The sequence below is a fragment of the Chelonia mydas genome, chromosome 3 (assembly GCF_015237465.2).
Source record: "Chelonia mydas isolate rCheMyd1 chromosome 3, rCheMyd1.pri.v2, whole genome shotgun sequence".
NCBI lineage: Eukaryota > Metazoa > Chordata > Testudines > Cheloniidae > Chelonia > Chelonia mydas.
Window position 1 is genome coordinate 39,678,767 of NC_057851.1, and position 26,007 is coordinate 39,704,773.

The 26,007-nt window shown below is 40.1% G+C and overlaps 1 long non-coding RNA gene across 1 annotated transcript; it reads left to right on the forward strand.

Annotated features, from left to right (window-relative positions):
- Positions 1-2,499: 2,499 nt before the first annotated feature.
- Positions 2,500-26,007, forward strand: LOC122464947. Its single transcript, XR_006289410.1, has 3 exons — positions 2,500-2,930; positions 24,175-24,242; positions 25,440-26,007. It is a non-coding gene; the product is annotated as an uncharacterized LOC122464947 (long non-coding RNA).

Consider the following 26,007-nt stretch of genomic DNA (forward strand, 5'->3'; position numbering starts at 1 on the left):
GATGAAGTGAGCTGTAGCTCACGAAAGCTTATGCTCAAATAAATTGGTTAGTCTCCAAGGTGCCACAAGTACTCCTTTTCTATTTCCCCATGTTTATTTCCGCACCCCCACCCCCACTGTTCCTCAGACGTTCTTGTTAACTGCTGGAAATGGCCCACCTTGATTATCATTACAAAAGGTTTTCTCCCCCCGTTCCCCCCCGCTCTCCTGCTGGTATTAGCTCATCTTAAGTGATCACTCTCCTTACAGTGTGTATGATAACACCCATTTTTTCATGTTCTGTGTGTATATAAATCTCCTGACTGTATTTTCCACTGAATGCATCCGATGAAGTGAGCTTTAGCTCACGAAAGCTTCTGCTCAAATAAATTGGTTAGTCTCTAAGGTGCCACAAGTACTCCTTTTCTTTTTACAAAGGAGGTCATTATCATTATCCCCAGATCGGGAAACAGAGGCATATCAAGGGGAAGTGTTTTTTCCCTTAGCAGGTGACTGGCCAAGCCAGGAATAGAACCTGGGTTTCCTGAGTCCCTGTCTGGTGTTCTATCCACAAGGCTCAATAACGAAAATGTTTCATTTTGAAAGTGTCAAAATGAGATGTTTCAAGAACTTCAAAACTTTTCATGACCAGCCCTAATTACTATTAGTATTCATAACACCTAAAAGGGTAAATACAATTGATTAAATGTATTAAGTTTTGCAATGTTTCTCATACATGTGTTGGAATATGAATCAGTGGAAAAATCCTCAGATAATTCAACCTGTTCTTGTTTACAGTACTCAGATGACTCCAGCTGGACTCCCAGAAAAGAGGCATCAAGAGATCCTGATCATGAAAACACTAATGCACATGAGTAACTGTACAGATATAAGTAGCTCAATTGATTTCAATAAGCCTACTGAGCAAGTGTGTGAGTGTTTGCAGAGCCCTAAGATTGCATTCTTGGAGTTTTTGTTTCTATTTGAAAGACATATTGCTCAACATGAGTCAGCAGTTCCCTCAGATTTTACAAACTAAAACTAGTTTAATTATTCCCATGATTTTACCCATTAATTTAAAAATAAAGTGAATATATTTGGGAAGTGGTCACTATCTGAAAGAGCAACTTCAACTAGTGCCTATTTTTTGTTTTTTTTTTTCTCCCTCAGTATCCCCGTCCCCACCATTTTCTCACTCTATATACTCTCTCTCTCTATATATTAATCAGGGACAAATAATGCTAATCAGATTTTCACTGGACTATGTAAACTTCTAAAATGTACAAAAAGATCCAGCAACACTAATTCTATCCACATAATAGCCATAATGGGACTGTGTGCTGTTTTATAAGGTAATAATCTAGTTCCATTCTTGGGCTAAAGTACTCGGCCTTCAGCCTCATAGTTTATCCACTTGGGAACTGCATTATTGCCTCATAAAATTGTGCAATAGTATGATTATCACTTAATTAGAAAACAGGACATTTTACTGCTCCTTTTTATTGCAGTTTTATTAGACTACTCCTGTAGCCACTACTCCTGCAGCATCAAAAATTGTATCTGTACTTGTTCAGGGTGTATAAAACTTGCACTTTTTAAAATTTATTTTATACTACTGAAATTTGATTCCAACCAGATTTTAAATACATGATTGCATATATAAGCAAAGCAATTGGGATATCTAATAGAGGCAATTTGAATTACTGTCTGTAATTATTATCCCTACATTTACAAAGTGTTGTGTGGTATTTAATCCACTTGATTCCTATTGACTTTAATGGCAATCAGATGCCTGAAACCATTTGAAATCGCAACTATTAGAGAAAATGTTTAAATTACAAGACATGGTGAAAATCCTATTACAAGCTAGTTGACCCTTCCTGTCCTCCTCATAAAGATGATGGTCTTGATATCCATTGCCCTGCACCGTCTGTAGACATTTACACCTGTAGGTACCTACTCAGAATCTAATCAAATTACACCCACTTTTTTATTGTTTGCAGTGTTGTTGTAGCCATGTTGGTCCTAGGATTTTAGAAAGAGGTAGTATCTTCTATTGGACCAGCTTCTGTTTGTGAAACAGACAAGCTTTTGAGCTTACACGGAGCTCTTCCTCAGGTCTGGGAAAAGTACTTGCAGTGTCACAGCTAAATACAAGGTGGAACAGATACATGTTGAAAGCAACAATTAAAGGTGAATTGGGCAGATAACACCTCTACAGTTGTAGAACAAAGGAGGATTAGTGGGTTACAGATTGTTGTAATGAGCTATAAATCCAGTATCTTTATTAAGTCCATAATTTTTGGTCTAGCAGAGTTATGAATTTAAGCTCCCAGTCTCGTCTTTTGAAGGTGTGTAGTGGGGTTGTTACCCGCTCCGGCCCTGACAGGGCTGAGGCCGGCCCTGGGAGAGGGCTGGGGCTGTGGGGAGAAGCCCAGGCTGATTGAGGGAGCAGCCGCAGCTGTGGCCAGCTCAGTCAGGCCCAGCTGGCCCCTATAAGAGGCTGTGAGCCAGTAGAGGGAGAAGGGCCTAGCTGCAAGGTGCTGAGCAGGACACCCAGCTTGGAGCAGGGCTAGGGAAGGGCTAGAGGAGCTGGGACCTCTGGCCTGGAAAGCCTCAGGCTGAATAGGTGCAGGGTTGTAGAGGGGGAGCCCATAGGTAGGCAGAGGTAGCAGGTCCAAAACCCCCTTGTCGGTGATGAATGGTGTCTACACTGCAGTCTGCCCCTAATATAAGGGGCTAAGTGGGGACTGGCAGTATCCCAGACTGAGGTGAGGTGGGGGTTCCCCTGGGTGGGGGAGACCCAGAATGTGAGAGTGTTGGGGGTACTGCCAGGGGAACAGCACCCCAGAAAAAGGGGCACCGGGTCCTGGGAGGGACTGGCCTGCAGAGGGCGCTCCAGTGGCTGGATGAGCTAATTCCCAAAGACTACCAGCAGAATTGCTGCAGGGGTGAGTCTGAACCTTTACAAGGTGATATGCAGTTTTCCCTTGAGGATGAGGACTGAGAGATCAGATATGGAGTAATCATTGGGCGAACACTTTTCACAAATTGGTGGTATGGTGTTTTTTGTCTTCCATCATTTGCCTCTATGAGCTCATTGGAGAGAGTAGTAATTGTCTTGTTTCTTACACATAGTTATTATTGGACATTTTGTGCACCGGATGAGGTATATCACACATTGTAATAGGCATGTGGAGAACCATGGATCTTGCAATATGTATTGATCATCATAGCAATGGACATATATCTCAGGCTTTGCATTTGTTATGGCAGGATCTAGTGCTGCTTTGAGTTGATGTGCCCTGGTCTGTGGGGAGCTTGCCTCTGATAATGAGTTTGGGGGGTTGTTTTAAGGCTGGAAGAGAGGGTTCAGGAAAGATTTCTTTCAGGGTATGATTCCCATGGAGTATAGGTGCAATTGTTTAATGATCCCTCATGGGTTCTAGTGTGGGATGGTAGGTGACAACTAGGTGTGTGCAATCAGAGGGTTAGGTGTTTGTCCAGTATTGAAGCAGGTTCTGCCAGGGTATTTGGGTGGCCCCTCTCTGGTACAGTGTTCTTGTTTGGTGAAAGCAGTTTTAAGTGTGTATCCTGGACTTGCTCCTTTGAGCATATTCTAAGTTATCTGAGTGCCTGGCTATAGATAACAGATTTCTTGATGTGTTTGGGGTGGTTATGGCATGTGTGAATGTAAGTGTGGTGAACGTTGTGTTTCTTGTAAATAGTTGTCTGTAAGGTTCCACTGTTAAAGCTGATGTTGGTGTTCGTGACATTGATGCTCTTGTGAGTTTTTTAGACAGTTTGATAGATGGGTGGTGGTTGCTGAAGTTGTGGTGGACATCTGTGAGGGAGTTTAGGTCAGGACTCCAGATGATACATTGATGTTATTGTCATCTCAGATATATCACTGGATTCATGGGGCATTTGTCCAGAAGTTTTTCTTCTAGGCAGCCCATGAAAAGGCTGGTATATTGGGGAGCCATCTTAGTGCTCATGTCTGTTCCCGTGTGTGTGTTGAATGTAAAATTGTTATGTGTGAGGAAGAAATGAATGAGATTGGCAATGTGTTTGGGGTGGATATCTGAGTGTTGTCCCTTGTCCCCCCTCTTCAGGTGAGCACTGTATAAGCTCGTCTCTCTCACCAACAGAAGCTGGTCCAGTAAAGGATATTACTTCACCCACCTTGTCTCCACACTAATACATTTCATCATTGAGTTGAAACTATTTCAAAGTTCAGTTCCAAAGGAGTAAGTTTTTGAGAAAGTCAGAATGGTACCAAATATGTGATTTAGAATGGAATTCATCAACAGACTTAAATTGTGTTTTCTACTCTAAAAAGGGACTATGTAAAATGATATTCTGATTACGATCTGTTCCTTGGGTGCAATTTGCTACTGAGCAAAGGCTTCCAGCACAAGGCTTATGGGCACAATTATGCTCAGAGTAGATAAGAGTCTGAGCTGCAATGAAGAGATGCCTAGTGTGTGTGTTCTGGCCTCTACAGAGGGATGAATTTCACACTCTCTATTTATTTAGTTATGTGCTTTCTTTAGTAAAAAAACAAACAAAAAAAAACAAAGAGAACTTGTTTTTCTTCCTACAGACCCAACACAGCTATGAGATGAGTGAACTGCATTCTCATCTGTCCTGGACATAATCAGTAGAATTATTAACTATAAATGTTGCAGAGTCATTTATAAAATCTACCATCTTAAGTTACTTTAGTGTAACCCTGCCCTGAGTAAACTAATGGCATAGTCTGAGGAGAATTAGGTTGCACAGATTTAACTGAGAATCTTATTTGAACCGCGTATAGCAAAGTTTGTATCATGTGCCGCCCCCACCCCCCCAATCCTAAATGGAATCTTTGAATGTTACTGCAATGCAAATAATATTTATTTATATATTACAATACTGATAGATAAGGCAGACAGAAAAAAGCTTAACTTTCAGGCCCCTAGATGAATATGCAGAGCTGTTGGTTACAAAAAACCCAATCTTTTTACTTGTAGATCAATAACATTTGATATGGGAGTTAATGAGAGATCCCATGATGTAGTTTTTCAGAGTAGAACTCCAATAATTCCCTAATAATTGTTTAAATCAGTGTGTAAAGACTGCTGAGCACTTCAGGACATTTGGCTAAAATGTTAAATATCAGTCATAATCACTATTGGATTTCTTAGAAATCCAGGTCAGAAATGCTTCAATAATTTTAAGTGTTTCTAGAACAGCAGGATCCTTTGCAGAAAATGTTAAGTGATTCACTTTTTCTTAGTAATGTCACATCATGACTGTCATATGTACAGATTCTTTTTATAGAAAACTCTTTACTAATCACTCAATAGGTGATGGGCTGAGTGACAAAGAATGGAGAGTGAGTGTGTGTGTGTGTGTGTGTGTGTGTACATACTTCCCTGGCTATAAGGGCAACCCACAGGCAGTATAAAAAATAGCAAAAAGAAAAGGAGTACTTGTGGCACCTTAGAGACTAACCAATTTATTTGAGCATAAGCTTTTGTGAGCTAAAGCTCACTTCATCGGATGCATACTGTGGAAACTGCAGAAGACATTATATACACAGAGACCATGAAACAATACCTCCTCCCACCCCACTCTCCTGCTGGTAATAGCTTATCTAAAGTGATCACTCTCCTTACAATGTGTATGATAATCAAGTTGGGCCATTTCCAGCACAAATCCAGGTTTTCTCACCCCCCCCCCCCCCCACAAACCCCTCTCAGGCCCTACGCTACCAGCACTCCCAGCTACCTTTGAGACACCACTGACTTCCTGAGGAAACTACAATCTATCGGTGATCTTCCTGATAACACCATCCTGGCCACTATGGATGTAGAAGCCCTCTACACCAACATTCCACACAAAGATGGACTACAAGCCGTCAAGAACACTATCCCTGATAATGTCACGGCTAACCTGGTGGCTGAACTTTGTGACTTTGTCCTTACCCATAACTATTTTACATTTGGGGACAATGTATACCTTCAGATCAGCGGCACTGCTATGGGTACCCGCATGGCCCCACAGTATGCCAACATTTTTATGGCTGACTTAGAACAGCGCTTCCTCAGCTCTCGTGCCCTAACGCTCCTACTCTACTTGCGCTATATTGATGACATCTTCATCATCCGGACCCATGGAAAAGAAGCCCTTGAGGAATTCCACCATGATTTCAACAATTTCCATCCCACCATCAACCTCAGCCTGGTCCAGTCCACACAAGAGATCCACTTCCTGGACACTACAGTGCTAATAAACGATGGTCACATAAACACCACCCTATACCGGAAACCTACTGACCGCTATTCCTACCTACATGCCTCCAGCTTTCACCCTGACCACACCACACGATCCATCGTCTACAGCCAAGCTCTGCGATACAACCGCATTTTCTCCAACCCCTCAGACAGACAAACACCTACAAGATCTCTATTAAGCATTCTTACAACTACAATACCCACCTGCGGAAGTGAAGAAACAGATTGATAGAGCCAGAAGAGTTCCCAGAAGTCACCTACTACAGGACAGGCCTAACAAAGAAAATAACAGAACGCCACTAGCCGTCACCTTCAGCCCCCAACTAAAACCACTCCAAAGCATTATTAGGGATCTACAGCCTATCCTGAAGGATGACCCAACACTCTCACAAATCTTGGGAGACAGCCCCCCTTGCCTACAGACAGCCCCCCAACCTGAAGCAAATACTCACCAGCAACCACATACCACACAACAGAACCACTAACCCAGGAACCTATCCTTGCAACAAAGCCCGTTGCCAACTGTGCCCACATATCTATTCAGGGGACACCATCACAGGGCCTAATAACATCAGCCACACTATCAGAGGCTCGTTCACCTGCACATCCACCAATGTGATATATGCCATCATGTGCCAGCAATACCCCTCTGCCATGTACATTGGTCAAACTGGACAGTCTCTACATAAAAGAATAAATGGACACAAATCAGATGTCAAGAATTATAACATTCATAAACCAGTCGGAGAACACTTCAATCTCTTTGGTCACTCGATCTCAGACCTAAAGGTCACAATATTAAAACAAAAAAACTTCAAAACCAGACTCCAGCGAGAGACTGTTGAATTGGAATTCATTTGCAAATTGGATACAATTAACTTAGGCTTGAATAGAGACTGGGAGTGGCTAAGTCATTATGCAAGGTAACCTATTTCCCCTTGTTTTTTCCTCCCCCCCCCCCCCTCCCCCGACGTTCGTGTTAAACCCTGGATTTGTGCTGGAAATGGCCCACCTTGATTATCATATGCGTTGTAAGGAGAGTGATCACTTTAGATAAGCTATTACCAGGAGGAGAGTGGGGTGGGAGGAGGTATTTTTTCATGCTTTTTGTGTATATAAAAATCTTCTACACTTTCCACAGTATGCATCTGATGAAGTGAGCTGTAGCTCACGAAAGCTTATGCTCAAATAAATTGGTTAGTCTCTAAGGTGCCACAAGTACTCCTTTTCTTTTTGCAAATACAGACTAACATGGCTGTTACTCTGAAACCTATAAAAATAGGACACTCTTCATTTTGGCACTTTTGTCAATCAAAGGGAAATGAGCTGCATCATTTTTTTGGAAATTCTGAGTACGTCAACAACTTTAGCCCTCCCCCTTAATCTAAAATAAATAATTCTTAGATAAGATTCATCCTAAATTAACATTGGGAGAAAATAGTCAGGAATCAAAAGGCAAAACCTGAGCAAGAAAAAAATGTAATGGATATTAAGGAGGAATTCTTGCTCAGACCTGTGACAGAAAGTCACTCTGGGGTATATTTGTAGCTGTTTGAAAAATATATTTTGTGATTGATTAAAGCTGTCTGGAAAAAAAAAAATTGAACAGAGCAATTTCCTGTCAGAAAATGCAGTTTTGTGAATCTTAATGTTTCATAGGAACAAGATTTTGACGATTTTCAACAAGCAAGTTTAAACAAATCATTTTGACTTTACCTTATTGAAACAAAATGGAAAAACATTACAATTAGACTTTCTCATTTCAATTTTATGTTGACTTTGATTAAAATATTATATATTGGACTGTATCAGTAGTAGTAAAGCAATATTTTTTCCTTATTGAAACATTTTGACATTATTGAAACAATGGTTCAGTGTTCCTCAATTTTTTTATTTCTGTTCTGAGAGACACTTTGAAATTTCAGTTTTTTGTTCCAATTAGGAATGAAATCAAATTTCAAAATGTCTGAATTTCCTGCAGAACTGAAATTCCATTTTCTGATCAGCACTACTTCTAATTATAGGTAGATATTAGGGCTATCAAGCGATTAATAAATTCTATTGTTGTTTAACAGTGTGATTAATCACCATTACTTTTTTTAAAGTAATTTAAATTTTTGGATGTTTTCCACATTTTCAAATATATTGATTTCAATTACAACACAGAATACAAAGTGTACAGTGCTCACTTTATTTTGGATTGCAAGTATTTTCACTGCATTAAAAACAAAAGAAATAAGTGAATTGAAATACTAATACAAGTACTGTAGTGCAATCTCTTTATAATGAAAGCTGAACTTACAAATGCAGAATTAAGTACAAAACAACTGCATTCAAAAATAAAACAATCTTAAAATTTTAGAGCCTGCAAATCCTCTCAGTCCTACTTCTTATTCACCCAATCACTCAGACAAATAAGTTTGTTTACATTTGCAGAAGATAATGCTGCCCGCTTCTTGTTTACAATGTCACTTGAAAGTAAGAACAGGTGATCTCATGGCACTGTTGTAGCGGGCATCACAAGATTTATATGCCAGATGTGCTAAAGATTCATATGTCCTTTCATGCTTCAACCACCATTCCAGGGGACATGTGCCAATGCTGATGATGGGTTCTGTTCGATAACAATCCCAAGCAGAGTGGACCAACATGTCCATTTTCATTATCTGAGTCAGATGCCACCAGCCAGAGGTTGATTTTCTTTTTTGGTGGCTTGCGTTCTGTAGTTTCTGCATCAGAGTGTTGCTCTTTTAAGACATTTGAAAGCATGCTCCACACCTTGTCCCTATCAGATTTTGGAAGGCACTTCAGATCCTTAAACCTTGGGTCAAGTACTGAAGCTATCTTTAGAAATCTCCTATACCTTCTTTGGGTTTTGTCAAATCTGCAGTGAAAGTGTTCTTAAAATGAACACGTGCTGGGTCATCATTCGAGACTATCACATGAAATATGTGACAGAATACAGGTAAAATAAAACAGGGGACATACAATTTTTCCCCCAAGGAGTTCAGTCATAAATTTAATTAATGCATTATATGTTTTTAACGAGCGTCATCAGCATGGAAGCATGTCGTCTGGAATGGTGGCCAAAGCATTAAGGGGCCTACAAATGTTTAGCATATCTGGCATGTAAATACCTTGCAATGTCAGCTATAAAAGTATCATGCAAATGCCTGTTCTCACTTTCTGGTGACACTGTAAATTTAAAAGTAGGCAGCATTATCTCCCATAAATGTAAACTTGTTTGTTTTAGCAATTGACTGAACAAGAAGTAGGACTGAATGGACTTGTAGGCTCTGAAGTTTTACTTTGTTTTTGAGTGCAGTTTATATAACCAAAAAAATCTACATTTGTAAGTTGCACTTTCATGACCGAGATTGCACTTCAGTATTTGCATGAAGTGAATTGGAAAAATCTATTTCTTTTTTTAAAGTACAAATATTTGTAATTACAACACAGAATACTATATGAATGTAGAAAAACATCAAAAATATTATAATTTTCAATTGGTATTCTATTTAACAGTGTGATTTAAAACTGCGATTAATCATGATTAATTTGATACTACATTTTTGTTCCCTGCTTAATTTCTGATGATTTGGGGAGAAAATAGCTTCTGTTAATGATTAAATCAGGCTTGGTTCATGTATTGCACCATTAAAAGAAGGCAAAGATTAGGAAAAGGGGAACTTGTTGGTCTCCAATGAAGATGTTATGGAGCTCTAGTGTTTCCAATTACAACTAACACCTATGCTGCGTTTATTTTTAGGCTAATCCTTGGAGGATTTTTGGAGAGTTAGGATTGTTATATATTAGCATGTACCATAATCACCCAACAGTTTATTTTCTTGCTGTTTCATTTGTTTTTCATATATCCAGCTCAATTATCTCTCCATTAATTATTCTCAGTGGACCAGATTCCTCTCTAATTCTTCCCAGGTGTACCTTCATTGACTGTATTGGATTTACACTAGACTCCTTAATGGGGACTTCATACTGGATGGTGTGTTACATATAATTTTGTTTCTTATTAGCTCTTGTGGGGTGTGTGGGGGGGAGGAATCAGTTTAAAAGAAGGGAAGGGGTGGGGGAAGTAAAGTAAATCCTTCCTCTGGATATTTCAGCACATCTTTGGTTTTTGTTTTGTTTTGTTTTTTCTTTTCTTTTCTTTTCTCCTATGCCTGTTTCCTACTCTGTAAATTCTCCAGGATGGGGACTGGCTTGATATGTGCTTATCCAGCACAGAGTACATTGTCATACATAAATAATTTAGCTGGAATGGCATTATTATTTAAGGACAAAAGTTTAAAAATAAGAGATGACATGACTACATTCCAATGTAAACAAGAGTAGAATTGAAAAACCTCAGACATTGGCCTTTATGGATGATGCAATCCAGGTGTAAAAGTTCGACCCCATATACACAATACTAAGCAATAACAAAAAAATGAAATGCACTCCCAATATCTATTCACATGTTTAGATATCACAGAATCACAATTGTAGGACTGGAAGGGACCTCCATAGGTCATTTAATCTAGCCCCTGTGCTGAGACAGGACTAAGTATTATCTAGACCATCCCGACAGGTTTTTGTCTAACCTGTTGTTAGTTTAAAAAAAAAAAAATCCATATCCTTGATAGGTAACTTGTTCCAGTGCTAACTACCCTTACATATAGCAAGTTTTTCCTATTCTCTATCCTAAACGTCCCATGCTGCAATGAAGTCCATTACTTCTTGTCCTGTCCTCAGCGGTTAAGGAGAACAATTTATAACTCCTCTTTCAAACAATCTTAAGTAGTTGAAAATGGTTATCATGTCTCCCTTCAGTCTTTCTCTTTCCAGACTAAACAAACCCAATTTCCATCTTTCCTTGTAGGTCATATTTTCTGGAACTGTAATAATTTGTGTTGCTCTCTGTGATGGGGTCCATTCCCCACACTGTCCCTGAAAAATTTGAATTAGGCCCAGGGAATCCAGTCAGTCAATTAAGATTCAAATAGGGGAGATGTAATCTGAGTGGAGGGTGCTAATTAGAAGGAAGCTTACCTGTGTAGGAACAAGTAAGGCTTCTATAAAGCCAGGTGACAAGTGGCAGGGAGTAAGGATGCACTTTCTCTCCTGGAGGTAAGGGATGATGGAAATAGGTAAGCCCTTTCTCAGGGGTTCCTAAGAGGGAAGGGGTAAATGAGAGCATGGGGGCTCACTCAGCCTTGCCCTACTACACCTCCAGTAGGCATCAAGCCCAGAGAGGCATTAGAAGGGCTGAAGCTAATTCAGGTGGGCGCTGACCAGGAAGGAGAACTGATTGCTGGCTATCATTCAGTGAGAGAATCCTGGCTATAGACAGGGTGTTGAGGTGGTCTGTTGGTAGACAGAGCCTCCCTGAAAGAAGGCAGGGAAGCAAGTCTGCAACAGGAAGCCCAAAGCAGATATGGAGGAAATCTGCACAGGACTCTCGTGAGGGAGCAGGATGATTCCTGTTGAGTCAGGCACCGCCCTACCAGGGAAGGAGAAAACTTTCCTGCAGCAGAACTGCATGGGAGGGAGAAAGTGCCAAAAAGCTCTGTAGTGAGCTTGGGGAGGAGACTTGGAGAAAGGAGCTGATACACTGGGAGCTTGTGAAGAGGCTATGGGACTAAAAGCCCTAAGACAGGGCATGGTAGGAAGTATTCCAGGGACACAGCAAGGGGTCTGTGTAGTCAGGCCTTGACTGCTTATTAAAGAGTCCCTGGACCAGAACCTAGGGGAGAGATAGGGCATGGGTTCCCCTACTAGCTGCTGCGAAGTGGTATTGCATGGGGCAGTGAATAGGTAGACTGCCTGACTGACTGGGAGAGACACAGTCAGGGCAGCAGGCAAGAAAGCTGCCTGATGCTGCCAGTGCAGAAGGCCTTTGTGATTTTCCCCTTCTGGGGGAATCTTTTAATATGACCATTCTGGAATGTGGTGTCACAAAGCAGCTGTACCGCAACTCTGAGTGGGAGGAGAGCTGCAAGGGGGAAAGAGGAGAAAAAGGGTGCTGAACTAGGTAGAGCTGCTTCCCCGCTGCTGCCAGTAGAAGGCACCCCAGTGGTGAGCCAAGCACCCTGTAAACTCTCCTCTGGACTTTCTCCAATTTGTCCACATCTTTCCTAAAGTGTGGTTCCCCAGACTGGACACAATAATCCTGATGTCTCTTCAGTGCTGAGTAGAGTGAAAAATATTTCTTGTCTTACTACAACAGTCCTACTAATACAGCCCAGAATGATGCTTGCTTGTTTTGTAACAGTGTTATGTTGTTGACTCATTTGGTTTCTGATTCACCATAATCCCCAGATCCTTTTCTGCAGTACTCCTTCCGAGGCAGTCGTTTCCCATTTTGTATTTGTGCAATTGATTATTCCTTCTTAAGTGTAGTACTTTTGTATTTGTCCTTACTGAATTTCATCCTGTTTACTTATATGTGTACTGATCTTATGGTGGGATTCCATACATTTGAATTTCTTACATTTTTATTCTTGTGGTTTTGATTTTTTTCATGAATTGACACCATACTGTTCCTATTCTGTCTCAAAATTCACTGAGTAGCCCCCCTCCCTTCCCCACATGCCCATGCAATTCATAACAAATAACTCCTCCCAGATATTGTACTGGCACCTATTTAAATTCCCGATGGGACTTGCAACTTTTACATGACCAGGAAATCCTTGTCACAAACTCACTCTGCTTCCCCCTCTTATGTGTAAGACTTGAACTTTCCTTAGCTCAGAATGAAGACCATTAGAGTGACTTGTATTCTACTGTCTGGTTGTCTGCTCATATTGTTTTACTGAGTGTTCTAATGACAGGTTACATTTAATTCTTGTAAAGTTGCCATCTATGATGTGCTATGAGAGCAGAAAACTGTCCCAAATAGAACAGGAGTACTTGTGGCCCCTTAGAGACTAAGGGGCCACAAGTATTCCTGGTCTGTTCTTTTTGTGGATACAGACTAACATGGCTGCTACTCTGAAACCTGTCCCAAATAAGCATTCTGGCATGTAAAAACTATGATATGCTGTGGACTAGAATATGTGAAGATAATGTGAATAATAATTTACGAATTGTTGAAATTATTTGAGCACTTTTTTTTTTTTTTTTTTTTAAAGTCTGTCTTTATCCTTTCCCAGTAACATCAGGCAGACTTAATTCTGGACTAGTTTGGATAATTCTTTAAATATTAAACTATTTTTCTTAAACTGGTTTACATACCGAGATCCATTCTGCCATCAGTGTCACAAGTGCTACAATTTTAGCAATATGACAGTCACCAGCAGTAGACTCAAACATTCAATTTATAAGTAATTTCACTTTTTAAAATAAATTTCATGGATTATTGATGGCAAGAAGGACTTTTTTTTGGCTTGCAGCTGACTTCACAAAAAATGCAGTTTTCCTTGAAATTATCTGTAACGATCAATTTAACATCCAGTAATTATACTGTTTGCTCATTTGCATTTTCCTGGCACAGTTTTGAGTGTGTACATTTGTACACAATGTGCATACAGTGGTGGTATTTTTCAGAAGCTTTGAAATATTCTAGCTATGACAGAGAGACTTAAAATAGGAGAACTCAAAATTCAGCAAGATCTCTCATTTATATGCAATTGTTAGCCATGCTACTTCGGCAATGAATATGACCACAGGCATGACTGTTTGTATGTGTCAGTCTATTACGGGCCTAGTGAACTCTCTAGTTTCAATTGGAACTAGAACACTGACTTTGAAAGGGAGGAGGAGGGGAGAAATGTGGTATTTCTGGCCCTCCTGAACTTAGGGAATAGTGGAAATTTGAAGGACAATGATATTGCAAGATTTTCAGCTTGCTCTCAAGACCATGGTGATTGGACATGCCTCTAAACTTCTGGCTGTTCATCTGAGCAACTAAGATTTTTTTTTAGCTTATCATGAACATTAACTACTTTTTAAAATGAGCCCACTAGCAAGGAATGTGTGGACATAGACCATGTGGCATTACACAGGACTTTGTTTTATTTTTTTTAAATGTCAACTAAAACCAGTGAGCTTTCACCTCTGCAATTTACCAGTCTAGGGCGTGATCCAACAACCACTGAAATCCTGAGCAGCCTTTCTATTGACTTCAGTGGGCTTCAGATGAAGCCCTTAGTTCTATGTCAAAAAGGATGCAAAGAGATGGTGTGACATTTTTGGGGATCACCCAGACCAATGAGGGGTTTTCTCACTGCCTGCGGGTAACTTAATGCTATGGCTCAGAGCTTTGATACCAGTAGCCAGCCTAAAAACATAAATGTCTCATGCTGGCTTCCTTCACCCTAATTAATCTTGGCAGGGTGACACCAACAATCCTTCCACTTCCAAGTCTCCACAAATCTGCTACCCTGAGTTCTTAATTCAACTTTTCATCACCCCTCAAGAAATGAAAACTGTCACCCATCCCATTATCACTTCACTGTGGGATACATGCACCATACAGGTTCCAAAATAGAGAACTGCTTAGTATAAAAATAAAAGTATGTTTTAATAATAAAGATTAAAAAAATCACAGCTTGAAAGAGGAAGTGGTAAGGAAAAGCAAACATATAAAAGTTACAAAGAAATAGACATAAGTGTCATGCAAATGTAACCTAGACACCCAATTGGAAAATCATAGAATATCAGGGTTGGAAGGGACCTCAGGAGGTCATCTAGGCCAACCCCCTGCTCAAAGCAGGACCAATCCCCAACTAAATCATCCCAGCCAGGGCTTTATCAAGCCTGACCTTAAAAACCTCAAAGGAAGGATATTCCACCACCTCCCTAGGTAACGCATTCCAGTGTTCCACCACCCTCCTAGTGAAAGTTTTTCCTTATATCCAACCTAAACCTTCCCCACTGCAACTTGAGACCATTACTCCTTGTTCTGTCATCTGCTACCACTGAGAACAGTCTAGATCCATCCTCTTTGGGACCCCCTTTCAGGTAGTTGAAAGAAGCTATCAAATCCCCCCTCATTCTTCTCTTCTGCAGACTAAACAATCCCAATTCCCTCAGCCTCTCCTCATAAGTCATGTGTTCCAGTCCCCTAATCATTTTTGTTGCCCTCTGCTGGACTCTTTCCAATTTTTCCACATCCTTCTTGTAGTGTGGGGCCCAAAACTGGACATAGTACTCCAGATGAGGCCTCATCAATGTCGAATAGAGGGGAACAATCCTGTCCCTCGATCTGCTGGCAATGCCCCTAATTATACATCCCAAAATGCCATTGGCCTTCTTGGCAACAAGGGCACACTGTTGACTCATATCCGGCTTCTTGTCCACTGTAACCCCTAGGTCCTTTTCTGCAGAACTGCTGCTGAGCCATTTCGTCCTTAGTCTGTAGCAGTGCATGGGATTCTTCTGTCCTAAGTGCAGGACTCTGCATTTGTCCTTGTTGAACCTCATCAGATTTCTTTTGGCCCAATCCTCTAATTTGTCTAGGGCCCTCTGTAACCTATCCCTACCCTCCAGCGTATCTACCTCTCCTCCCAGTTTAGTGTCATCTGCAAACTTCCTGAGGGTGCAATCCACACCATCCTCCAGATCATTTATGAAGATATTGAACAAAACCAGCCCGAGGACCGACCCTTGGGGCACTCCACTTGATACTGGCTGCCAACTAGAGATGGAGCCATTGATCACTACCCGTTGAGCCTGACAATCTAGCCAACTTTCTATCCACCTTGTAGTCCATTCATCCAGCCCATACTTCTTTAACTTGCTGGCAAGTATACTGTGGGACACCATGTCAAAAGCTTTGCTAAAGTCAAGGAACAACATGTCCACTGCTTTCCCCTCATCCACAGAGCCAGTTATCTCAACATAAAAGGCAATTAGATTAGTCAGGCATGACTTGCCCTTGGTGAATCCATGCTGACTGTTCCTGATCACTTTCCTCTCCTCTAAGTGTTTCAGAATTGATTCCTTGAGGACCTTCTCCATGATTTTTGGAAAATGGTTGTAATCTGTGATCCCACCCCAAATAGAAGTGGGTGCACAAGCCTGTCACTTGAAAGCAGAGGTAACACTGGGAGGAACATGTGGTCACCTGCCCCCCATATTTAACTGCTTGGCTTGTAGTGAGCATGCACACATGGATTGAGCATGCTCAGTAACATCTGCTGAAGCCACTGTCCTTACTTGTGCCCCCCCACCCCATCTGCAGGCATGGTTCACCTTTGCTTGAAAGGGGTGCATTCAGTGTACTCTAAAAAGGCCTTTGAAGGGGCAGCTTATCCAGGGACACTGGCAGACTCGATCTCATTATCGAAACCCATCTATGGTCAGTAATCTCTTGGTCAGACCAATAAGACCCTGTAATATTTATGCTGCACTTGCTCCCCATCACAGAAAGAGAAGGGAGAAATTTCATAATTTTCATGTTTTGTCTTGTTTCTTTGGATAACAGCATTGTTTTACTGTTATACTGCAGGAGCAGACAAGGAATCAGTAATAGCCTAATAAAGTAGCATTTGTATTACTTGTTGGACAATTCCTGCCATAGAAAAGAGAATTTTACAGATCAGGAAAGGTAAGGAGCTGATAAACCATTGTGTGACCCAGTAAGTGCAAAAATATATTCAAATATGTTGCAGTATGGTTTATATAGGGTAATATGTAACGTTACCCATAGTAATATTTACATTTTGTTATATCCTCTAGATTCATGTTAGTCTCCTGCCTCCAAAAGATTATTCATTGTTGACAAAGCTGATGTGAGATTCAGTAATGCTGTTTAGCAGATGTCTAACTTAGTATTTCAGTAGTGACAGTAGGTACATTCAGAATGGCAATAGATACTGTGGCAAAGACTAAGCAGGACCCAGAGGTATATCTATTTTAAATCTTCAGGCTCATTTTATTTCCCTTTTGGGTTACCTAGTAGCAATGACAGTTTTTGTGTATTTTTTTTTTTTTTTGTCAAGATTTTCTTGCAGAGCTTTGTTTTAGGCATGGTCAAGTTTTACATTTGTTGTCCTTGACTAAATGAGATAACATTTAGATTCTTTGTACCAGTTTTATGTGTTGACAGTAACTAGACAGAAACCACTATTCCTCCCCCTCCCCCCCCCCAAAAAAAAAAAAAAAAAGGGACCAGGAAGCTAAATAAAGTGGGACACCAATACTATGAATGCTAAGAAGATCAAATCTTGTGTACATAATCCACAGGGAATAATGGACATTTTCTGATCTGGGCAACTTTGTTTTTTAACATATGTCTAAATGTCATCTCATCAATTTTCTATCTCTCTTGCAATTTTCTGAGATGAAACTTGCATGGATTTTTCTCTTACTTTGGGTGTCATTTGACATTGATTTTTGTTACCAGGCCATAAATCTGTATGGAGGGTTATACTGAATTGTTAACTTTTTTTTTTTTTTTCAGACTACTCTATCTGTATTAAATTTACACACACGCCCCCCCCCCCCACACATTCCAATTCCTACATAGTTTTTCCAGAGCCATTGGCAGTGTGGGAATAGATGGAAACAGTGACCTAGATTTAGTTCAGGGCCAGAATGCGCTATGAATGTTAATGAGTTTTTATACTGCTCATTTGAGTCCAAAGCCATCTTTGGTACTTTCTCCTCCGTGTGTCTTTTCCTTGGGCCTTACCCTTCACATGCATTCCATAAGTGGAAGGAGAGCTAGTACTTCCTTCCCAGGTCTGCCTGCTGAGTTTTATATTTCTACATTATATTCTAGATTTCTTGAGCCACCAGACTGAACTTTTGTGCTCCCCAGGAAGATAGGTAGCTTGACCTGTAAGGAGGAAGAGAACCTGAGGAGGAATGGTTCCTAGATGCCATTCCCCCCTCATTATGGCATGAGGGGAAAGGAAGAGGAGATCTTCAGAGGCCATGGAGACAAGAATCTCAAGAGTGAGAATGAAGATGATATAGGGAAGGTGGGACTGACAGTGAGTCGCTGTGGAGATGTATATGATATATAACATGGTGTGTGTTGAGTCACTTCCCCTGACAACCATCTAGTAAGAGAAATATAATGTTGTTCGTTGTCACATATAACATAATAAGAATGTAGAATTGCCATACTGGGTTAGACCAATGGTTCATCTAGCTCAGTATCCTATCTTCCGACAGTAGCCAGTGCAAGATGCTTCAGAGGGAGAGTACAGATCAAGAATAATACAGACTATAGACTCCTTTATAAAAGTACAATAATGGTTACATGTTCACTACTGAAAAAACTTAAGCCTTAGAAAATATTATTAACAATGAGGGCCCTAGATCAGATCAGCAGATATAAACATTCTAGTAAGGGGCCTGCATGTTTTACAGTAAAGTGAACCTTTTAAAGAAATACAAATTAATTCCCTTTTCCCTTTTTTCCTTGATAATGGAAAATATTAAGATGTGAAAAGATCAACAGTAGTTACCAAACTTGAGCAATAAAATCTTAACAAGAAGAAGTGTTCTTCATTACTTTCATTTCATTTTTATAAGATCATGTATAGCTAAACCAAAAACAGAAAAAAGGAATTAAAATATTCCAAGAAGTAGAAAAATACTAATAACCAGAGATCAGCGGGAAGGAATTGTAGAGGGAGAGACTGCATGAAAAGGACTAATGCAAATGTTATAGCTTAGAAAATTTGTAAAGGATTAGCAGACACATTTTTAAGAATAGTGTCTGTTTACACCAGCTTGGATAAAAATTACAGGGACCATCAGTAAGAACACTAAACTAAGTCATTTGCAATCGCCTCCCATGGTATCCTATTGCACAACTGTCCAAGTCCAGTATGTCTTCTACTAAAGTATCTAATTTAAGCAATTGTTCAAGGCAGGATATTGTATGATATGGTCTATTCTGATATAGCAAGTCTTGTAACCTGTGTCCCACTTGCAAAAAATTTGAAGATTTTCTTGATAAATGGGTTTATTTTTTACTGAAGGGGGGGGGGGGGGGGGAATCACTCCCAAATAGTGCTTGGATCACAGTTATTTGAATGAAGCATTAATGTTCCTTTTTAAATAGCAAAAATAAGCTTGATATAACTACACAGAACTACTGCTTTTCCAATCTGAAAAACAGGAGTCTCACATCCACTCTTCCAGTCCACAAGTGATTAGATACTCAAGGCCCAATTTTCAAGTGGACCTGAAACCTGGGGAAAGGTGACTTTATGCCACCTGTGTGTCTCACTTATTTCAGGACAAGTTGGAGACCACTTCAATTGCAGTGCATGTAAAAGCGACCTTAGGAATACCCTACCTTCTACCTGGCTGACTTTAGCTCCATAGAGCCATTGACAGCAGTGGGATTAGTGCCCTTTTCCCTGATGTGTCCCCTAATCTGGGGCTGCAAGGATTGGCCTAGAGCTCTTACTTCAGCTCAATGCTACATGGAAACTCCACACTGGGTGACTTTGCTAGTGGCCAGATCTTCTGTAGCTTAATGTACCAATATTAAGAGTTTGTAGCACAAAGATGAACTGGGTCCTCTTCAGGTTTTTGCTTTGTGAGCTAGGCTATGCTGCCAGCTAGGCTATGCAGGATTTTTTTTATTATTATTTCATGGATAGCCCTACCCTTGTTTGCTGATATGCATTGTTCAAAATTGTTAGCGAGGAAATTAAAGGAAGAAGGGGCAGATCCTTCCAGCCATCATAGTAGGACAGAAAAAGTCCTGTTTATAAGATGAGTTAGTGAAAGGAATTATCCTTGGGGGAAATAAAGGGAAAAAGAACCTAAAGGAATGGCCTAAATCTTATTTAGTACTGCTTGAAATAACACTATTAATGCGCTCTAGGGAACTTTTAGTGCATGCCAGTAGGGTCAATATGGGCCAGTTAGTGTCTGATATGCTAGCGTGCGCTAGGATTTATACGCTGTATAAAAGAATTTGCAAAGGATCCCCTGTTCTTTGCAAACAACTCTCACTTCAGACCTGAGAAACTCACTACACCAAACACATGCCTTTCATGATACTTATCCACACAGAGTAATATGTAGCTACAGAAAGCTCGTAACTTGTCAGGATTTATAATCATGGTGTGTATGGATAATATGTATGGAATAATGTATTTATCTTGAAAGTGTGCTTTATGGACTTGGAGTAAAAAGTTAGTCATTGGGGATAATATGTCTCTGTGATACCCCATTCAAGCAGAAGGCATTGTTATCCCTTTTTGGTTAGTCAGTGATGTACTGCAAGTCTCAATGACCTAGCTGATCCATCCCAAGACTCTCAATGGAAAACCATCAGACAACTGCAAACAATCTAAAGCACTTGGAGGTAAAAAAGGAACATACAGCCTGTGAATAGGAACAAAGAGTGTTTTAGTAGAACATAGTGGGGAGATGCACTCTGTATCCTTTCATTGAGGAGACATCTTTTGGGGGTGGGGGGGGGGATGTTCTCATGAAACATTTGATCCTGGTTCCCCTGTAGTCAACCAGCTCTGCAAGAGACTGAACTTCGGGTGGAAAAACCTAATTTATTAGATAGGAAAGGTAACTTAAGTGTAGACCCAGCTTTGCATTTTATGATTTTTTTTAAAACCATTTTTTTCCCACCACTCTTTCTGAAACCTAGTTTTGTTTTATTATAGGTCCTCACAAGTGCTGTGTTTTTTTTGTTTGTTTGTTTTTTGTTTAAGCAGTGCTTTTAAGTAAAACCAGGAAACTGGGGAATGCTGCTACCTTGGGGTAGAGGATCTAGAAATTTTTGTGAGTAGAAAGTGTCAGAAGCTAGATATCACAGAGGAACAATGCAAAGGAATGGGGTACACCTATTGTTAACCTGCCAGGCAAAGACAGGGCTAGCATAGCCCAGAGGAAAGTGCTTGAGTACCTGAAAGTCTGGTGGTGTCAGGGAGTTAACATCTAGCTACCCTAGGCAGTGAGTAATAAGGTGATTCTAAGTCCTGGGTACCCGGAGATCCATGTTGCATCCCTCTGGTGCAGGCTAATGTATTGTGTGGACAGGCTTTTTGGAGTCTAAGGACTTGTCATTTTGAAAATGGGACTTAGGCTCCTGAGACATATAAACACTTTGAAATTTTTACTCTGGTCTGTTTTTAGATTAGAAGATATTTAAGACCGGGAACCTGCCTTATTTTTTTTGTAAATTGTAATGTTGTTTTACAATGCTGGATTAATAAGAATAATATTGAGATCTATGATCCAGCCAGTGGAGATTTTATCTTTCTTTTCATGAAAGGAAGCTTTCAGCTCTTTGATCTCATAGCATTTTTTCTGATTCCTTGCAACAAAGAATGATTATGCCTGACAAGGTATACCACCAGAGCACTCATCCATCACTCTTCAGACCCCTCAATTTGCAGCTAAGTACAGGAACCAGTCTGCTTTCAAAGATCTTTCTTATCCAATGTGGACTTGCATATGACCTGGAGTGGTGATAAATCATAGATGAGACAGGCTTGTTGGCATGATTGATTAGCATGGTAGCAAAACTGTTTCCCCTTCCTGCACCCCACTCTAAAACTTCTATTAATAATCTATACTCCTATGTTCCTTCCTCCAGTCAGCCTTGGAAATAAAAGACCTAGATTAGGTTTTAAAAAGCCACCTCAGGTCTTTGACCTTGCCTTCAGTAGTAAAAACAGTAGACTTTTTTAAAAAACAAACCTGTGCATGATTTTCTTCTGGGGCACAAAAATAGAGAATGGTAGAACTACATTTAGCAGTTCCTAGTCATATTGCTTAATGTTCTTCTGAAAGATGGGCACAGTATGAGAACCCGGATAGAATAAAACAGATTCCCCTGCAAGGCAAAGCAATACACAGTACTGCAACAATAGCGCACAGATGCTATACTTCGCTGTTTTTAGCTCACACCCTTTCTCCTTGAGTAGTTCCATTGTCTGCTTAAAAGAAACAATCAAATATAATTTCATAAATATTGGCAGTTTTCAGGCTTGCTTTTTATCCCAAGCCTACTAAGCAAATGTCATTGAGTATATGAGCTTTTCCAAGTGAGTCTACAGAGATTTGCTCCTCTGAGTTAAAATCTCTAGGGTATAGCCTCTTGCTGCATTTCTGTAGATGATATTAGCTGACAGCTTAGGGAAAAGAGAAGAATATTCAGAGTTCTGGGATTCATACCAGTAGAACACAGAAAATTTGTTGTGAAAGCTCAGGTGATAAAGGAGTTGCAAGGGATATCAGATATTTTGAGACAATGCAAATTAATAATTTGCAAGCAGTGTTTGGCTCTTTAACAAGAGTCTAAGGCTGTTTGCCACTACTGTCACCTGAAAGAAGCTGCTAGTCTGATTTGTCTGTATAGCTCTAGCAAAATTCAGGAGATTCTGCACAGAGGGTGGTATTCAGCCTGTTTGGTGTTTAGGTCCTCTGGAACTACTTAACCAAACTAGAAATATACACAAAGGACAAAGTCACTTCAACATAAAGGATTGTTTTTCATCATAACTCACTTCATCTAAAATATACAGTCATCACATAGTTCATTTTAGCTTTCTTAGTTGGCTTCTGGCTATGACAGTGTCAGCACTTTAACTTATTCAACATAAACCAATTAGTTATAATAAAGGATATAAATGATTTTCCAGGCTAAGTCTTTGTCATAAATATAAAGGGAAGGGTATCCACCTTTCTGTATGCAGTGCTATAAAATCCTTCCTGGCCAGAGGCAACATCCTGTTACCTGTAAAAGTTTAAGAAGCTCAGCTAACCTGGCTGGCACCAGACCCAAAGGACCAATAAGGGGTCAAGATAATTTCAAATCTTGGGGGCGGAGAAGCTTTTGTTTTTTGTGCTCTTTGTTACGTGGTGGTTCTCTCAAGACTGAGAGGCCAGACAAAAATCCATCTTCTCCAACCCATCCTAATCCAAGTCTCCAATATTGCAACCAGTATAGGTAAGCCAGGCAAGGCAGATTAGTTTCTTTTGTTTTATGTGAAATTTTCCCTGGGTTAAGAGGGAGGTTTATTCCTGTATTCTGTTACTTTAAGGTTTTGCCCAGAGAGGGGTCCCCTGTGTTTTGAATCTGAATGCCCTGTAAAGTATTTTCCATCCTGATTTTACAGAGATGAAAGGTAAACTTTTTTAAATAAAATCCTTCTAAGAACCCGACTGACTTTTTTTTCCCATTGTTCCAAGATCCAGGGGTTTGGGTCTTTGACGATTTTGTAACCAATTGGTTAGGATATTATTCTCAAGCCTCCCCAGGAAAGGGGGTGTGTAGGGCTGGGGGGGTGGGTAATTTGGGGGGGGGGGGTAGACCTCTCCAAGTGGTCTCTTTCCCTGTTCTTTGTTTTTAAAACGCTTGGTGGTGGCAGCATACAGTTCAAGGACAAGGCAAAGTTTGTACCTTGGGGAAGTTTTTAACCTAAGCTAGTAAGAATAAGCTTAGGGGATCTTTCATGCGGCTCCCCACATCTGTACCCTAGAGTTCAGAGTGGGGAAGGGACCTTGACAGTCTTGAACAGGCAGCTATCTGGAGGGCATAGAGGCTGTGTCCGGCACTAAAATGGAAGCTGTTTTTAAATGTAACAATTATATTTACTTAACTAATCTATATCTTGGTTACCTGGATTTCATCATGTGGTAGGGATCAAATTGCAAATATAAACAGTGGTCATATTTAAAAGCTTACCCATTGCCTTGGGCATCTATGGCTCCCAATGCTACAGCTTGTTCCATGTGGTCAAATCCCTGTGTGCATGCAGAATTCCACTGCAGTCAGCCTCATAATGTGATCTCAGTATATGCTGTATTCCCTATCTAGAGATATGTATGCTATGTAAAAATTGGAATTTTGAAGCACAACTACTGTATTTATTCTGGAGTATTTTTTCTCTAACTGACTTTTAGATGCTGCAAGAACTATTTAGCACTAATTATTGTATATTCACAAAAATACTTTTATTATATTGATTTTTAGATGCAACAGGACAAGCCTTGCTAAACTCATTGTTACCCTGGTGGCTCTGAAGGATTGTAGCAGCACAGGTAGGTTGTCCAATTAGCCCCAGCTTCTAGGCAGAGTAGATGCAGAAGAATTTCAAGCAGGTACGCTGCATTGGAGTGGGGAAGGTGGGCAAAATGGGGCCCAGACAGGGCCATCCATCCTTCACAGCACTCCCTGGACCCAGAACTGTGAATTCTGCAAGGAAGACTCCTCTGAAGGGGAGTTGCTATGACCCATGAGACATCTCCCTTCCCTCAGAAATTTGGCCTTTGGGAGAGAGAACTTCAAGGAGGAGCCAGCCAGAGACTGAAGCTGGCACAGCAGCTGCTAAAAGCAGTCCAAGCAGGGACTGACGCATGTTGATGATACCATCAGATTGTCTTCTGCAATTTTTCACTCTGAACATTTCCTCCTCTGTGCTGTTTTGCTCCCACCCACCCTCTCCTCCCTTCGTCTTTCCATCTAATATAATCCTACAGAGAATTTTTAAAATGACAAGACAAAAGAAGAAAAAATCATGGACCATGACCTCTGCAGCCATCACACTTCTTGTAGGCTATACCTCTTTTTTTCCTTAACCTTTGTCTACTTAGATTGTAAGCTCTTTAAGGCAGGGACACTTACTGTTTATAAGGTGCTTAGCATGTAAGGGTCTCTTCTCATCTGGCCTTTAGGCACTACCATAATCATGCATAATGATAGAGGGAAAGGGAAGCAGTAGGACTCAGAGACCAGGCTCAACGAAAGGATCGATACTTTTTGTCTGAGGTTCAGAATGATTTATAGGTATACCATTTGATGCAATATGCTGATTTTAAGACTGCACTTACACTTCGATATTACATTTAATCAGTTGATGTGAACCAAGACAGTGTCTGCAATATAACCTATCCATCCTATGTACTGACTTGAACTTGCGTGTACCCTTGATGTATCTTGACTGTGGACTGATCACTTCAGTTAAGAAATGAATTATAGCTAAATGACAAGTTTGACATGTTTTGAAAGGTATGCAGTGATGTCTTAGATTTATTAGTGAAGAATTTGTCTGTCTTCATGTTGTATCTGTGTTTAGAAGTTCTTGTCAGTTTGTCCTCTAAGGGAGCTTAGATTCTTCTTGCTTTTGGATGTTATGATAAATGTATATGCTGCAGTTAGTGGAGCTGAATATTTGATTTTATATCTTGCAGTGAATCACTAATGCAGATTTTTATTTTTTTTTTTTACACTTCTAACAGCTTCTTTGGAGGATATCAACATTCACTTGGTACCATGCTGAGTGCTGCATGAAAGAAAATTTCAGAGGAAAAAAATTACAAGACAAAGGAAAACAGTAACACATGTGTTTGAACTAAAGTTAGTGGATATCATTGTTCAAAACATAGTGTCACCCCAAAATTGATTCAGAAATCGGTTGAAACAATATCCCAGGAAAAAAAGTGAATATAGGCAGGCAGTGCAAAATAGTAGCACAGATTGTATAGCTGTTATTCCATATCAAGAAGTAAATGTAAAACATGACATCTTATACTTCTCAAGTTACTGTGGGTGTTGAAGAAAGTGTGTGTGTGTAAGGGATATCAGTTCCACTTTATTGAAAGTATTTTTAAAAAAAACTTACGAGATTTAATGATAGGAAATTTGTGCAGAAAGCATGGAACAAATTATACCATTTGCTTAAACTATACATTAAAATGTACAAAATACTTTTTTTTTTAAAACAGCTATGTCATGACTCACTGGCTTTAGGGAATTTTCTGGGGGCAATAGGCACATACTACAATCAGTAAATTGTTTTTGAAGAGA